The 16618-nt window shown below is 39.7% G+C and overlaps 1 protein-coding gene across 13 annotated transcripts in view; it reads right to left on the reverse strand.

Annotated features, from left to right (window-relative positions):
- arvcf (ARVCF delta catenin family member) overlaps positions 1-16618 on the reverse strand; it is a 315018-nt gene that overhangs the window by 268293 nt on the left and 30107 nt on the right. For 2 of the 13 annotated variants that reach the window (XM_062958519.1, XM_062958530.1), the window contains exon 3: positions 13085-13234. The exons of the other annotated variants lie outside the window; for them this stretch is intronic. The gene's annotated coding sequence lies outside the window, so the exon portion shown is untranslated. The remainder of the gene's footprint in view (positions 1-13084; positions 13235-16618) is intronic. 13 annotated transcript variants of the gene reach the window in all.

Genomic DNA, 16618 nt, shown 5'->3' on the forward strand with positions numbered 1-16618 from the left:
AAGCCCCTTCCTTTCCCCCCTCAGCTGCTTAAGTGACTGAGGGGAAAAAGGAAAGGGTCTGAGGCTGTTAGGGATTGTGGGAGTTAGAGTCCAAAACACCTGGAGGGCTCAAGTTTGCCCATGCCACTTCCCCAATGAATGGAACACACCAAAACGTGGTGTTGGAAAGCCCTCTATCACAAAAGCATATCACTAAGCTATATAGATGAACTAGGTATATTGACTTTACTCAGATAGAAGCAGTTTTCCAGTGAATATAAGCTGGCACCTCAAATATCTATGCCAGCACCATCAACGTAACAAGGTAACACCAGCTAACCTCCCAGAGCCTCCCTCAAAGGCACCCTCCAAATGTTCGGGACTATAAATCTGATCACCTTACGGCAGCCCAAGTTAGCAACAGGAGGTAATGGGTTCTGATCCAAAATCTCTGCAGAGTGCCAGATTGTAGAAGGCTGCTATACTCCTATCAGAATGTCAAGCAAGTCAATTTCTCCTCATCCTCTGCCATGGATTTTCACCTTTCCACCCACAATGGAATAACGTTCTCTATCTCAGCACATTCTTAACCATATGCTTAACTGGACTACTGATATAGGCTGTCTGACACCAATTCTTTAAAACTTCCCTTTCTGGTCCCCACCCCTCTATAAAGTCAACTCACCCATTCCTTAGATGAAGCAGAGATTTTGAAAACCGATCTATCCTACAAATCTGTGTACTTCTGCATACCTAGGGTATCCCCAAGTGTGTAGAAGCCTCTCCTTTATGTGTGGGTGGCTTCATTTCACTTCCCAGGAACAAAACCACCTCAGATTGCTAATAGAGAGAGAGCAACGGTCATTCATTATTTCCAGGATGTTTAGAAAAGCCCTCTTAAATCTCTGTCCTCCTCAAAGGGAGGGCAGAATTGACCTTGCTAATGTCCATTTAATGATTTCACATTTTAGAGCAACTCAGAATTTAGTACTTTACATAATACATCGGTTTTAATATCCAGCAGTTACCCAATTAAAAGATAAAAACCCCAGGCACTTTCCCAAATCACCAAAGTTAGCAAAGGAGCCATGGGAGTACAGTACTGCATAAAGCTTGATATATGTGTGCGCCTTTTCTGCAAACTAAGAAGAGGTACAGAGTGCATGCTGGGGGCGGGAGATTGGTTCTGATGTGCTAATTTACTTTCAGTTAAAAGTCTGCTTGGAGATCATTAAAACAAAGGATTCTTTGAGCTTCTGGTGATCATTCCTAATAGCCTTGGTATACAGGGTCAGTGCCAGGTCTGAAGGTACAGTAGAGTCTCACTTATCCAACACTCACTCATCCAACGTTCTGGATTATCCAACGCATTTTTATAGTCAGTGTTTTCAATATATCATGATATTTTGGTGCTAAATTCGTAAATACAGTAATTACTACATAGCATTAACGTGTAATGAACTACTTTTTCTGTCACATTTGTTGTATAACATGATGTTTTGGTGCTCCATTTGTAAAATCACAACCTAATTTGAAGTTTAATAGGCCTTTCCTTAATCTCTCCTTATTATCCAACATATTCACTTATCCAATATTCTGCTGGCCCGTTTATGTTGGATAAGTGAGACTCTACTGTACTTCACGGGGAACCCATCATTCATCTTTCAGTGGATTACCCCACAGCAGACACATACATATTCAGCAACACCAGTTCTCAGTCTAAGAGTCAGAGGAAGCAACTGGACACATGAATTTGGGAACACCATTTATTTATTTATTTGTTCGTTTATTTATTTATTTATTTGCTCCATTTGTATTCTGCGCTATCTCACCCTGAGGAGGGCTCAGAGCGGCTAGACTAGACTAGAAGTTTTGGAAGATCTTGACTTTTATGCTATGATCGAGAAATTGACTCCCTCATAATTAAACACAAATGAAATTATTTTACGTTTCCTTTTTGCCAGTTTTGCAATATCGAAATACTGCTCCTCCTCAACTCCGGCAAAGTTCGGCCAGCTATATTTCCCCTTGTATATAAAATTCACATTTTAGGAAATAGTAACGTGGTTTGATAGGGCTGTCTCAATTAATATGAGACCCTGCAAGCTGCTGAGTCAATTTTACAACCCATAAAATGTCCTTTTTACACAATGTTCTATTTAAGTGTACACCCCTTGAAGGGAAAAATAAGAGGAATGGGAGAAATTCAGAGGAAATCAGATGCAAGAGTGAAGAGGAAGCAGTGTGAATAAACTGGAAAGGAAAAGGCATCCATACTCCAAGGGAATTAGCCTCAGTAAAAAAAAGACACGTGACAAGCAGAAATTACACTAGGGACAGAAAAGACCCCAGACAAATCCATCAAAGCCGCAAGAGCTCCAAGCAAGAAAGCTATAAAGTCATAGCCTGCTCCTTGAATCATAATTCAAAATCTATTGCTTCCACTTAACATGGAATCTCTCCAACTGTGGCACAGCTTCAGGACCACAGACTGTCTGCACCAAAATACTGTGACGATGCTGGGCTTTCAGGTAGTCAATGTAGACAGCGAGAAGGAAAACCAAGAATTGGCAACTTGGAAGTCCCTGAAATAACTCAGAAGTAGAGTGGGCAGATCAAAAGACAGCCTGGCAAAATGGCACGACCTAGAGAAATCCTCCACCTTGTGTGACTGTTTCAAGCTACAGACAACACAGTCACTGTTGCCCGTTTTTGGTCTAAAACTATTTAGCTGCTTGTGGTCCTTTTATTTTATCAGTTTTTAAACTTATTGATTTATGCAATGCTTTTGACATGAAATAAATAAAAGTGAGAAGGCTTGAGATAATACAGTAAAAGTACTAAAAGTGGTTGAATTCTTTGAATGGGTCATCACAAGGAGACATGTAGACAATGACTCCTCCAGCTGAGAGCGCTTCAATTAAAACCAAGTGGCTGATATCTTCTTGCAGTGTTAATGTTGTAGCAGAAGGTGTCCATTTTTAGACGATTGCTAAAGCCACAAGTGTTACAGCACTCCTCACTAAACTGGAAGCTATCTCTAGAGTTCAAGCTATATGGTGCAACTGGAAACAAAAGAAATACTACCTTGAAATGTTTCATTAATTCATAATATTTACCTGCAGCAGCACTAAAGCATTAGATTTGAGTTGAAGATCATGTGAGGAACTTTAAATGTCATGGTCATGAATGAATGAGGAAGTGTTTTATTCTCGTAAGAGCTACACACACACACACCGCATGGAGAGATCAAGAGGTTTCAGAGGAAAAAGGAAAGAAAAGTTGGACGAGGGGAGTATTACATTTTATTAAATAGGAATTTAATCTTGGATCATTGTATGTATATGGATATCAGCATACAATATTCAAATATACAAAGAGGAACAGGGGAGCTGTAGAAAAGCTAGTCACGTGGGTAAGAATGACAGAAAAACACAAAAGGCTATTGGTTTATTTGAATAAACCACAATAGCACAACGGGTTAAACTGCTAGCTGCAGGAGATCTGCTGACTGGAGGGGTCAGCAGTTCAAAGCCACGAGTTGGACTGAGCTCCCAACTGTCAGCCCTAGCTTCTGCCAACCTAGCAGTTCAAAAGCATACAATGTGAGTAGATCAATAGGTCTACTTGGTGGGAAGGTAAAAAAGGCACCCCATGCAGACATGCCAGCATTCGGAGAAAGCCCTTTTGACAAGAGTTAAAGTACAGTACTCACACTGATCCATTGATAAGTTGGCACAGGTTTTTGGGAATTGTTTTTTTTAACTAAAATTTCTAGACTTATGCATGAGTATATAGGCTACACCACCCTTCAGTCCTTCCATTCAGAGCAAATGTGTGGTCATCCAAATGTTCCTCAACTACAACCTCTATCACCTCTCCTGCTTGGCTCTGCTGGCTAAAGCTGCTGCTGTCCAAGAGCATCTGAGGCATGCAGGTTGCTCAGCTCTTCCTTAATCAGCCTCAGGAGGAATTGAATTAATATCCCACATGCCCGGTTTTTCCCCTGCTCAGGGCAATTGCAGTCTATCCATATTTCTATATATATTTACAAACAAAAGCAGAACAGAAACATCTGTGGCTCCCATCCAAGGTACTTTTGTATACCGTTACCATGAAGTCTTCCCTGAATTCTGAGAATCTGAATGCTCCTTTTTAGACAACAAACAGGCTTTGAGCCCAGAGGAGAAAACAAACCACTTTAAAATGTGCCATGAAACATACTCAAGAAAGAAGAAAGATCTGGAAGTATGATTTTTATAATGATAAACCTGTATATTATTTTCAACTGTAGGAGTAAAAGTAACCAGCAAAAGGGGAGGGGGTGAATGTAATATTGTGTAAGGTACCAAAAGACTGAAATACTAACAATGTAATGGCCAAACAGTACAGTCTCTTGGGTCAACAGGTAATACATTCCAAGATCATCACATGTGGATACCTAAAAGTATGGGTAATAATGAACCATATATTTTGACTATAGTTGAAGTGAAAGCATGTCATACAATTGCACTAGAGGACTTAGAGAGGCCCACAAACACTTCCTGTGGGAACATGGGAGCAATGTTTTTGGAAACATGGGTAAATGAAACTGAGGATATCAATACAATTTGGTTTTATCTGTTGTCTGTCTCTGTCTATGTTGCCTGCTACTCATAAACTGGCAATTTCTGCCCTAGAATCCTAGAGTTGGAAGAGATGTCAAGAGTTATTCAGTCCGACCCCATTCAGCTATGCAGGAAGATGCAGTCAAAGCATTCCCGACAGATGGTCATCCAAACTCTATTTTAAAACCTTCAAAGAACAGACTCCACCAGACTCTAGGGTTCAACTGAGCTAACAGGTCAAATTCCTCTCCAATACAGAGCACATGCAAGTTGTCTGCCAACTTAGTTTTCAAGCACCTGCCAAGTCTACAAGAACAATATGCAGATTCAGTTAATGACTTGCAACTAAAATATGCAAACTAGCAGTTGCCCTTTGGGCTCATGATCTAGCCTGCTGTGGTTCTTGGCACTGAGCAAATTGCCTGTCCCCAAGACAGAGGAAACTTAGTTGAAAACTGCTCTAAGTATAGAAGAAGTCCACAACAATGCTGTCTCCTTTTCTTCTCAGTACTAGCGAACCTTGATTTCCAAAGAGCCAAGATGACAGAGGGAATTTTAAAGCACACTGTGAGGCAATTCTGCTGAGAGCCCCCAAGTTCAGAAAAGTGTTTTTCTTTGTAGCCAGGCTGGCCATTACGATAAGATCAAAGCATTTTTGCTCCCATCTGGGAGTTGCAAAATGAGGAAAGAGAAAAAAGGCTCCAATCAAGGGGGAAAAACGGGCTCATATTTAGAATTCTTTCCATTCTGCCAAAGCAGTCTGAAGGCTTTCAGAGGCATCCTAGGGGCTGTGGAAGACGGTTCAAACGGAGATTCCCAAAGGGATTAAACCAAACAGAGACTGGCTGGGGAGAAGGGGGAGACAGCCAGGAAAAGACACAAATTCCACGTACCAAACATTCTCTTCTATAATTCATGAGGCATGAAATTGCCTCAATGTATTATTTGGCTTCGGACCAAAACAACCCTCATTTACCAGTTGAAGAGCAAAAACAAATCTATCTATACAAAACTGACATGCCTAATGTGGCCGTTGCATGGATTTGAGGATTAAAACACTTATTTACTTTCACTTCCTCCACCACCTTTGCAAATTACTGTATCTCGCAACATTATGGGGCATTCCAAATAATGCTTTATACAATGCTCATTCCTAAGTGTTAACGCAATAGACTTTTAAGGCATAGTGTTCACGTTTGGCACAAGAGTGACAATCAAAGGACAATCAGAGGCCTTCTCAAGTATCTTCCAACTGGCCACAGCTCTCAAGGGTCTATATTCAGAGGTGTTTCTCATAATTTGCAACTTGATCTCTAATGTAAAAGAATGGAGATGCCAAGGACTGAACTTGAGATCTTCTACTTGCAATGTATGCATTCTGCAACTTAGCTAAGGTATTTAAGCTCTGGTGCAAACTGGTTTTAATAGAGCAACTGATTTGCTGGTAATTTCATTTTTTGAAGTAACTGTGAATGGAACAAAAACAGAAGGCATAAAAACAGCTGATATATACTTAAGATGGAGTGCCTCTTTCCCATTTGGTAGATGCGACTAATTCACAAGCATTTTATGCTATTCTGTCTTATTAGTATTGGTGATGAAGGTATTTAAAGGCTAGAAAGCTGGTGCATTGAATTTTGCCCACCGGAAAGTATCCCAAGACCTCCTTAAACCTTAACCAGATTGAAATTCAGCCTTGTGCTGACAATGTTTCCACATTTCTGACTTACCAGACCCCATACCAAATTACAGAAAAACAATCTGTCTTTACACACTTGGTTGAAAAGTGCCCAAACTGGTAAGAATTCACGTGAACCCACTTCTCAGAGTCAGATTCAACTAGACTTAATGTCAAGGGGAAATCTTTATCTTACTTTGAGACTCCTATTGCAGAGGAAAAACTGGGGTGTAAATAACAACAACATATTTTTCAGATGTTTGAAACCACAGGTATTGGTCCCATGGATATGGGGGGGTCACACTATACTCACAGAAGAGTGTACAATACTTTATCTCCATACCAAATTGTTGTTTTCAAAGGTTTATTTTCTATGCAATGCAGGATTATAGAGAAATTGACCTCTGTTGAATGAAAATGTGTACCTTGTATCTCATTTGTTACATGATCAGTCGTGTAGTCTTCTTTCCAAAGGGGAGTTATTAGTAGACAGTGCAAACGGAGGGGGTTGTTATTATCTTTATGCAGTCCTGCTAGACTCCTTCACAGAATCTGGACATTAGTAGTTTTAAAATATGTCTTGTCAAATATTTTAAAAGAATGAAAAATGAGAGATGCCAGGGATTGAACTGGGGGCATTCACAAACAAAGCTGTGTGTTCAGCCAGTGGCCTTGGGTGCCTCCCCTGATGTTGCCCATATGGAACTCATTCATTTCTCTGCTTGTGTGATATGTAGAAAGGCATTTTGAAGCTGGATGTCTGTAGGAACATCCTTAAGAAGGAGTTTTATTTTCTGGAAGAATAAGAATAAGACTAAAAATAAAACCATCAAGACTAAAAATAAAACCATCAAGAAAAAAAAAATCAAAATGCTGTATAAGGAATGTAAACATTATGCTTTCCAGAGAGGCAGCAATGTGAAATGTGTTGCAATGTAAAGAGCTTTATAGTACATTAAGGAAAAATAAACATTGGTCTTAAAGATGTCACAAGACTTTGTTGTTTATGTTGCATGTTTTTAATTATTCTAGTCTTCAATTCTGAATGCTGGTGGGGAAATGGAAGGACTACGAGATCTGGAGCTTTGTAATATAGAAAAAAAAATGGTGGTGGAGAGCCCTTATGGGGTGAGAATACTCCAGCCAACACCTTTCAGAATGTTCTGTTCTTGGTTTTGACATATTTTGCCTTTCTGAATAACATTATCATACCTGATGTGATTTATTAAATGAGACTTTGCCACATTTGACCTGATTCTGCTCTATTAGTAAGTGTCCCTGCTATAGTCAACTTGATCTTGCGGTTTCATGATGATATGACAGGGCAGGAATCTGCCACTGATTCATTTTGAATTATGAATCTCTCAGGGACTGCTACGTGCATGTCTACAATTCACCATAGGTTTAAATTTGCTTCCTTTATTTTCAGTTCATTTACCCATCTATGGCACTAATGCACATAATGTAGATAAAAATCCTGTGCTCATCTGCTAATATATATATGTGTTGGTTTAGACATTGATTGTGTATGCATTCATGGAGGAAAAGGAGATGAGAACAGAAGGAAGGGAAGGCTAGAATTAATTTTAGAAGCTCTTCATGTTAATCAGGGAAGGCAGAAGAGAACACTGAGGCTATCAACCCCATGAAACAAAAAGTAACTAGACCAAGGGTAACCTGCTTGACCCCAATACTGAGTAGGATGTGGGGACGTCCTACCCTGACAAGCCCTCCTTTTTGCTGTTTCGACTCTTGTGGCCAGATCTGTTTCCATTCATAGGATATCAGAGAATGAACCTCTCAGATTGAAAGTCTATCCCTCTAATACAGATTCTCAGCACTTCTATTTTAGAGAAAGCAATCTCTAGCAAAACCAGGCTAAACAGTGGGCTATCAATCAGGAAACTGCAACCAACAAGGACCCAAGTTTTGATGGTCTCCCCACTATATTCTCAGCTTTTAACTGTGCCTCCTATAGACTCACGGTTGTGGTTCCAGCACCAGCAGTTGTTAGGATTACTTCTTCTCAAAATAGTGGGAAATATAAATTACCATTTGAATAATTACTTTTGGCTTTTAGCATGAACAAAATGACTAAAAATGCCAAGTGTGCTAAGATTCACAGGCAATTCAGTGTTTTGCCAGAGGCTCGACCAATAACTCCTAGTATTAGCAGCCTGGTCATTAAAATTTTTGAAAATGATCAAAACCAAACATACCAGCAAACCATGACAGACATGACACAGAGACTTTCTGAAACAGGAGGGCAAAAGAAGAATGTCCCATTGGATGTAGCTACATGTGCTGATGATGGGGCTGAGTGTATGAAAATTATCCAACTGAAATATTAACATGGGATTCACATCATCCCAGAAAAATCCATCATTCACCATGTCAATATTCAGCCTGGCAAAGAGGGCTCTTAAATGATGAATTAATTTCTTTTGTAATTCTCAGTGACATTCTTACAAACATCGTAAGACTTATAGAATGCATCCAAGACATAAATAAGACCATATATTTCAAAGCCCAGCTTCATAATTGTACATTCTCTCCCTGTCAGTACTTCACCAAAACTGTAAAGGGTATAGGGACTATTAAGCCTGAGATAAATGTTAGCCTCCAGTCCTCCAAAGGTGTATTTTGGATTTTGTTACAGCAAATGCTTAATGCTTCAATGCTCCCACGCGTTCTACCTACTTTTATGATGCTATTATAAACCACTGTCATTCCATTTTCTACTCCTAATTGACAACTAGATGATACATTTGCCAAAGTGTAAAACAAATATACAAAACAGTCTCCTTCCCCCTCAAAATCAGACAACTACAGTGCTTCTTATGCTATCTCAGGTGGCGGACTGTCAAGTCCTTTCCTCCAAATGTACCAGAAGCTGAAACTCATATTTGTGCTGATTAGCTATAACTATCTATCCTGGAAACTTGGCTGCGATCGGCTGTCAATGGCTTGAGCATCAGCACCAGCCCATGGACCACCGCTTTGAGTAGCACTATTGGACAATGAACTACATACCCATGGCACCGTCATCTCCACATGATTTTTGAAGTCTCTAAGTACCCACACCTGATCTACAGTGTGTTTTATTTATAGGAGACAAGACAACTAATAACAACAATTTTAAAAGGGAAAGAGAGATAGACAACTAAAACCAGCAGATACAAGATACAGGATGAATGCAGACAAGATAGGAATCCAGGGAGGAAGCAGACCACAAAAGATGCAATTAAAAGAAACAAGTGAACAAGATGGATTTTGCCAGACACCTAAAAGATAAAAATGAAGGCAAGTAGCAAACATGACCGAAGAAGGAGTTCTACAGGATACAAAATAAACATAACTATTTTTGTAAGTTTCATTGATTTCACTTGATCTATTCTGAGTTTTGATTTAAAGTGGGTTTTTTTGGCTGTTTGTTATTAACTACCTTCAAGCTGACTTTGATTTATGGTGACCCTATGAATGAGAGACCTCCAAGTTTCCTTATCTTCAATCTTCAGTTCTTGTATACTCAGGGTTACCATGGCTTCTCTGATTCAGTCTATCCATCTAGAATGTGGGCTTCTTATTTTCCGACTGTCCTCCACTTTATTAGTGATTCATCTCTTTTCTTCATATGACCAAAGTACAACAGCTTCAATTTCGTCATCGTTGCTTCTAGGGAGAGTTCAGGCCTGATTTATTCCAGGGCTCATTTATTTATCTTTTAGCAGAACAAGAAATAGATTTAATAGTTTAATAGTTACTTTTGCTTGAGGAGGGGAGAAATCTGATGTATTTTTAACATTTTTCATTTATTTTTTTATCATCATCATCATCATTATTCAAAAGAGGGGATAGAGTTTGTGAATGAAAGGGTCTAATGTAGAAAAATTGCCTTCATCTCCATTTCTAAGCCAAAGAGCCAACATTGTCCATAGACGCCTCCTAGGTCATATGGCCAGCATGACTTCATTGAGTGCCATTACTTTTCCACCTAAGCGGTGCCTATTGATCTACTCACATTTGCATGTTTTTGAACTGCTAGGTTGGCAGAAGCTGGGGCTAACAACGGGAACTCACCCTCTCCTGCGGGTTTGAATCACCAACCTTCCAGTCAGCAAGTTCTGCAGTTTAGCGATTTAATTCACTGCACTATCACAGCCCCTTAGCTATTAATATTTCCCTTTAAATACAACCAAGCCTTCACATTTGCGAGTTTAACTTTTGCAGATATGATAATTGATGGATTTTATTAATATGCTCTCTTTAAGAAACTCCAGGTCATCCAGAACAACTTTATGGCTAAATTCAAGTGGAAGACCTAGAGATTCCTAGAGTGATGTTCTCCTGGGTAAAAATTGTGCTTTTCAAGTTTTACAATTTTTCACAGGATTTACCCAGCCTTGAGTACAGAGCTGGAGTTATGAGAATGGAGGTTCACCACTTAAAGAAAAACCAAGGGTACAAAATGTCTCCCAATTGTTAAAAGGGCATTTAATGGACAACTTCAGTTAGTTTTGTAGGATGCTTCCAGATTGGTAGGCTTTTCTTGTGTTAACTGTCAAAATGTGTGATTCAGCTCTTCCTTAACAGCTTTTCAGTGGAAAGAAAGAAAAAAGATGAAAGAAATAGTGAGAAACGACCAGAGGGTTATAAGTAGAAGATAACATTGCCTGGATGCTCTCCCATAAAATTTCTATTGCAGTGTCTCATAAAAGCCTAGTCTGGAATTACCCCTGGAAATGACTCCTTTATAAGCAGAAGAGAGTGGTGGGGTTTTCTGCTGGCAAATCTGACAGCTTGGAAGAACATTAGACCTTGGTATCCTTTCCAAGCAGAAATATTTTCCAAATTGTGGCAATTTGAGGGAGTCCAGTACGATAGTTTTCAGGAGATCCTTTAAGCTTCCTGGCAAGCATTTATGTGGCTGGCAAACTTTACATTTGCATGCACCTGAATGAATTGGCACTTATAAAGAGAAAGACTTCTCTTTTCTCTTCAAGATCTTGTGTAAAAGATGCTTGTGACGATAAATGTGATAAATACATTGAGAATGCGGTGCTTGCCATTCCCCTTGTCAGTCATGATTGGCTCTGGAAGGTTGGCTGAATGCTAAGGAGTGGAATTCAGAAGGCAATTTAATCCTCTGCTCCCCACCCTTTTCCATATAGTGAGATATGTTTAAAAACAAATCACAAAAAAAACTGCTCTTAATTTTCTTTCTCATGAATTGTAGAGCACTGGAGAAATTGTGAGAGTCTCCTGCAACTGACTTTACTCCCACTCTTTAGTTTGCTAAGATTAAAAGTAATATCCTCCTGTTGATTACTTTGCAGTCTGACCTCACTATCCACAGATTCGATATCCATGGTTTCACTTACCCATGCTCCCAAAAATATTCTTCCCTGGAAGTGTTTGTGGCCCTCTCTAGGTCCTCCAGTGGCTTCTGGCTCAAGATTGGTCAAAATATAGGGTTATCTGCAGTTTCAGGTATCCACTTGGAACATATTTCTTATGGAGTTGTATTCTAACTTCAAATCACTGTTTACTATTGCATGAATGAATTCTGTGTGTATATGGTTTTTCCTTTGTCATCTATATGAACTGTGGGAATACTTACAAATTATCTGGTTTTTGGCATGCTCTTTCTCTAAAGGTGTGAATATGTTGAATTATTTTCAGAAAAATGTTGGTCTGTGTAAATTTTAAAAAGGGTCTGAGTGCCAGTATTTTTTATGCAAATTTTAAACATATTTTGAGAGCTTCAGAGAGCTTGCTTTGCAGTATGAAGATGTTGCTAAACTGAGATCAGAACAGTCCTAGCAAAGAGTAAGACAGCAAGCCTGCTCAGCCATGCGTGCCAAGCCAGACATCTTGTGCGTTCATTGTTAAACCTATTAAGCCTGGAAGCTGAGGGATCATGTGTAATTTGTGCAAAGTGGTTGTCATTGAACTATTGCTTTTCCAAATATTTTCACATACGTCTGATGGTATAATTATGGGATTTGTTCCATTTTGAGTGTAATTGCTGCACTTTGAATCTTCCCCTCCCAGAGAAATAAGGCTGAAGTGCACACAAAAAAGTTCTTAACTGTTTCTCTCTCTTGCTTTGTGGGATAGGCTGTTTTGGCATTCTGTCTCACTCCACAGTTAACTGCCAGCTATTGAAGTCCTCTACAACTTCTTTCCTTCTGAATGTTTTAGACTGTGATACACATGAGACCATGCTAATGGGTCAAGTTGTTAGGTGGAAAAGGATCCAACCTCTGGAGGGCACCAGGATGGGAATGTTGGAGCAAATCCAGTCATGGCTTTGGACAGGAGGGTGCAAAAGAAGTACACTAAGTTAAAATCCCTTAGCTCTATGTTTGCAAGACTTGAGACAGTTGTTGATGACGGGATCTTGGAGGTCTCTCATTCATAGGGTCACCATAAATTGAAGTCAATTTGATGACAAATGACAACAAGGGCTTTGAATAACAATTACTGGGGAAGTGTGACATTGGCTGTATTTGTTTCTTTTCTTTTAATGGTTATGGTTTAAACTGCTATAATTTTACTAATAGTTTACATGTTCATAAAATGTGATTTGTTTGGCTCTGTCTGCCTTAATTTCTCCAAGTTACTTTAAGCCTTTGGCTGTGTAGATCATAATAAATTGTGGCAAATTCTTGGTGGTATGGGGATACCAAGCCACCTTGTCTGTCTCCTGAGGAAGCTGTATAATGACCAAGTAGCAACAGTAAGAACAGACCACGGAACAACAGACTGATTCAATATTGGGAATGGAGTACAGCAGGGCTGTATCCTCTCACCCTACCTATTCAACTTGTATGCAGAACACATCATGTGACATGAGGGGCTTGACGAATCCAAGGTTGGAGTTAAAATTGCTGGAAGAAACATTAACACGGCCAACAGGAAGCTTTGGTGTGGGCTGGTCCATGAAGTCATGAAGAGTTGGAAATGACTGAACAAATAAACAAAAAAATGTTAAGTCTAGATTGGTAAAAGAGCATAAACAGGAGAAGAAGAAAGAACAGAGGGAAGAAGAAATTGTAGTTTTACAAGGTCATCAGCTTTCTGTGCTAAAGGATGCTGGTGCCTCTGCAAACTATAAATCCCAGAATTCCATAGAATTGAGCTATGGCAGTTAAAATGGGGCCAAACTCTATTAATTCTACAGTACAGATGCAGCCCATGTATCTCCATATGGAAACTTGATTAAATTTTGTAAGTGACGCAGAGCTCCCCTACCTTCAGTCTCAAGGGATGCAGTTATTTTACTGTTTAATTCTTCTGCATGTTGTGGAACAGGTTAAAGAGTGAAGAAAATGAAAATCTACTATTTACAAAAATAACCTTGCATTTATCTCTTTCCAGTACATAAATCAAACCATTTAGAAACAGCTAACAGTTTCAACATGAAACATATACACCTCTTAACAATTTTAAAGGGGAGGGGGAAGAAATCACAAGTAACTGGCCTCTTGAGTTTAAAAAAATCCAATTAGCTTTCAACTTCAGTGAACCAAGGTAAAAATAATTGCTCTATACCTTTAAAGATTAAAGCTCCTTTTTAAAAAAAATCACATTGCAACACTGTTTTTTAAAAAGAAAATGTATTATTTGCAGGTTCTAAAAGCTGCAATCATATTTCATTATCACATTTGATCAGATGCTTTTGATCCAAATGCACCTTACATTCATTACATTAAAAATAACTTACTTGAGAAAGCAATTAAAAGAAGAGGGGGGCAACCTCACCCTGACCATTGCTTTGAAAAGAGGTCCTCGGCTAAACACCAAAGAAATGTTCAACATGCAGAAATTGGAAGTGTTTACATAACAAACTTTGATTAGCTTTGGGACTTAAATGCAAGGATTAATCGGAGCACATTATTATTTAGGAAGAAAGGGTGCACAGAAGGGAAGCAAGAATTCTTGTTCAAAATTGCTTTCCTTGGATGACCTTTCTTCCATTTAAGGGGAGCACACAATGGAAAAAATAATCTTTTAATGCTTGTAGAAATTAGAAGTTCCTATCAACATGGCCAGACCGCTGGTCCATAATTCACCTGCTATAGGGTAGGCCTGTTGCCTTCAAGAAATAAAGCCAAGACTGGAACCAATGACTGAAATTCAAAGAATCACAAAGAAAGGATTTGGCAGTTGCCCATCCCCTGATGTGGCCTATTCTAAGCTCAACCCATGACCAAAGCCCCACTAAAACATATTGAAATGGGGACAATAGCAAAATCTAGTATCTGGACAACTCTGACTCACCAGAGTTACTTGTAATTAGTTTGTATATACAGTAACTAAGGGCCAGTTGACACTGCTATATAATGCAGTTTCATAATGCAGTCCAGAAGTGACTGTAGAGACCTATTTTAGATCCACATGGTCTTTCACAAGTGTTTATTGGCAGGGGGTTGGACTGGATGGTCCACGAAGTCTCTTCCAATTCTATGATTCTATGACAGCTCAACTGCCTCAAACCTTGTGTTAGAATGACTGAATCCATATCCACTGCCCATATGCTGATGGAAGATTGGGGTGCCCTTAAAATCCTTTGCTGCATGCTACCCCACTCTTATCAAATATCCCAGCTCTTGAGTGGCTAACAAGATACTTCTGCAAAGCCTACATGCATGTCAAGAAGGCAACATCCCTTTCCCGCTCTGTGGCCCTCAACCATCATCACTCAGGAAATCCACAATAGCCAAGCTTAACTTTCAAAGTTCAGAAGCCAAATGTTATGTTGATTAAAGAGTATTTATAAATCTGCATATTGTAAAACCATCAATATAGGTGCCTCATGAATATCCTGATAAAGATATAATACAGTATGGCCCCCATACCTGAAACCACGGATAACAGCAAACTCTATATTGTGACTATACCTGAGCATGAAGAATAACATGGAATCACATTGGAGAACCCACAGAGGCCCACAAACATTTCCAGTAGGGAACATGTTTTTGGAGCATGGGCAAGTAAAACTGTGGATATCAAAGCAATTGATAAGGACCTAATACTGAATTGTTAAATTGTGAACAAACTAAAACCTATCTTTCCTCTCCCATCTGTTAGGGTAACACATCAGACTCAAGTCCACCTGAAAACGTTGATTACAATTAGCCATCATCAATTTATCAAGTAAAGTTGTAGTTGATTTACCTACTGATTAACTGCAACTCTAGGTGAAACTCGTTAACCCCAGGAGGAAATGCCACAAAACTCTAGTGTGCACCATAAGCCCCGGGCTGCCAACATCTCTGTATTAAAGTTCATGACCATTTGTAAGCATCAATAATCCCAATGGCATCGACTGCCAGCGAAGGGCTGTTTTACAAATTCCACTCTGGGTAAATTGCTTTCTCACCGCAGTGTCCAACTGGCATGCCCTTGCCAGGTTCCCTCCCCAAAACGTTGCACAGCCCTGCTGTGAGTTAATTACTACCTTCCACCCCATCGTGAGTCTTACTTATTGTGGCACAGCGGTTGAATCTTGTAAAGCAAACGAGAACCCAACTGACTGAAATAGTAGAAAAATCAATTTGATCACCGAGCTTTGCCCTCCACATTACAGCTGTCATTTTTCTACCACGTTTCTTTCCTGCTTGTCCCAATAGCTTACTGCTATTTTTGCATTCTGTAGCAGCATCAGCGAGAATGTAATGTTCTCCCTCCCCAGAAGTCTTACAATTTCCTACAGTGGCCTTGGTTGGCATCCAGAGCTTGGAAAACAGCCCAAACAGTCCATGGAGGCTACCTCCGTGTAGACAATGTGCTTGTAAGAGTCTTCATATTTAATAGATGGGAAGGGCAATTGGCCTTCTTCTGCAAGAGACTACATTAGACAAAAATAGTAACAAACTGCCTGCCAATGATAAGCCTCTCCCATCTGAAAAACAGATGAGATCCCCATGTTTTACTATGTTCACTGAGACTTAATCCCAGGCAAGTGTGTACAGAACTACAATGCGAGTGATGTAAGCTCTTCCTCACTCCAACCTCACTGTTGTGTGAGGAAAGTCTCAAAGCCCAACACCCCTCTTTCTCCTCCCCTAATTCTGCATTGTTGGTAAAGAAAATGCTTCCCCAAACTTGGCTAAGGACACATTCAGAGACAAACTAGTCACCCTACAGCTCCCTTGCCTCAACATCACCCTTCTCCTTGCATCCCCTCCTTCCTCTGTTGAGAATCAAGGAGACAGTTGGAAGAGTTGGACAGTCAATTCATGGGCTTTAAGTGGCTGGGGATGGACACAGATTTCCATAAAACTTCATGCCCATGTTGAGGGTATCGGGTGTAGTGCCTAGCCTGTCTCTTCAAATCAAAGTCTCA

This window comes from Anolis carolinensis, chromosome X (assembly GCF_035594765.1).
Source record: "Anolis carolinensis isolate JA03-04 chromosome X, rAnoCar3.1.pri, whole genome shotgun sequence".
NCBI classification, from domain to species: Eukaryota; Metazoa; Chordata; class Lepidosauria; order Squamata; family Dactyloidae; genus Anolis; species Anolis carolinensis.